The following is a 1,423-nucleotide window of genomic DNA, read 5'->3' as shown; positions in this document are numbered from 1 at the left end:
TATATATATATATATATATATATATATATATGATGCATGTGTATAAACAGCCATGCTACATGTCAGTGGAACATGGGCCATGATTGCTGAGGACATGTGTAAACTTGCAAGGAATGAAGCCAGTATGCTCCGCCGGATGTGTAACGCCAGTGTGCATACTCGACAGAGTGTTAGTGCCTTGAGTGAAAAGCTGGATTTAAGAAGTATCAGATACGCTGTGCAAGAGAGACGACTGTTCTGTTATGTTCATGTTTTGCGAATGAATGAGGACAGCTGTGTGAAAAAGTGTCACACCCTAGCTGTTGAGGGAACCTGTGGAAGAGGTAGACCCAGGAAGACCTGGGATGAGGTGGTGAAGCATGACCTTCGAACATTGGGCCTTACCGAGACAATCACTAGTGACTGAGACCTTTGGAGATATGATGCGTGTGAGAAGACCTGACAAGCCAAGTGAGACCATAACCCGTGGCCTATGCCAATGGGTGTAACCAGCCCAGTTATGAGTACCCCCCATTCATTGGACAATAAGCTTTGCTTGCGAAGACCTGTTGAGGCAAGTGAAATCAAAATCAAAATCACTGACATGGCCGATGACAGTACCAACTGATTGGCACTCGTGCCAGTAATGTTAAAAGCACCATCTGAGCGTGTCGCTGCCAGGGCTGCTGATTGGCTCATGTGCTGGTGGCACGTAAAAAGCAGCATTCGAGTGTGATTGTTGCCAGCATCACCTAACTGGCATATGAAAAAAACAACATTCAAGCATGGTCGTTGCCAATGCAGGTAACATGTAAAAAAACACCTTTTGAGCGTGGTCATTGCCAGAACCACCTGACTGGCTCCCATGCCAGTCAGGCACATAAAAAGCACCCACTACACTCTTGGAGTGGTTGGCGTTAGGAAGGGCATCCAGCTGCAGAAACTTTACCTGATCAGATTGGAGCCTGGTGCAGCCTTCTGGTTTGCCAGTCCTCAGTCAAACCGTCCAACCCATGCCAGCATGGAAAGCAGACGTTAAATGACGACGACGACGATGATGATGTATGTATTTGTGTGTCTGTGTTTGTCCCCCACCCCACCCCACCATCGCTTGACAACCGATGTTGGTATGTTTACCTCCATGTAACGTAGCAGTTCAGCAAAAGAGACCAATAGAATAAGTACAAGGCTTACGAAGAATAAGTTCTGGGGTCTGTTTACTTCGACTAAAAAGAATAAAAGAATATATATATCCATAGAGACAGAGTGTGTTTATGTGTGTGTGTGTGGGGCAGGGACCTCACAGAAACAGCGAGACAAAGAATTATATGGTAGTATACCATGAAAGATGTTAGACAGACAGACAAATAGACAGACTGGCAGATGGGTATTTTTAGAACAAGAACAGCAAGAACAACAGTTGCTAGTACAATGCTTTTCTAGT

Source organism: Octopus bimaculoides, chromosome 30 (genome assembly GCF_001194135.2).
Source record: "Octopus bimaculoides isolate UCB-OBI-ISO-001 chromosome 30, ASM119413v2, whole genome shotgun sequence".
NCBI classification, from domain to species: domain Eukaryota; kingdom Metazoa; phylum Mollusca; class Cephalopoda; order Octopoda; family Octopodidae; genus Octopus; species Octopus bimaculoides.
This window is presented reverse-complemented; position numbering follows the sequence as displayed.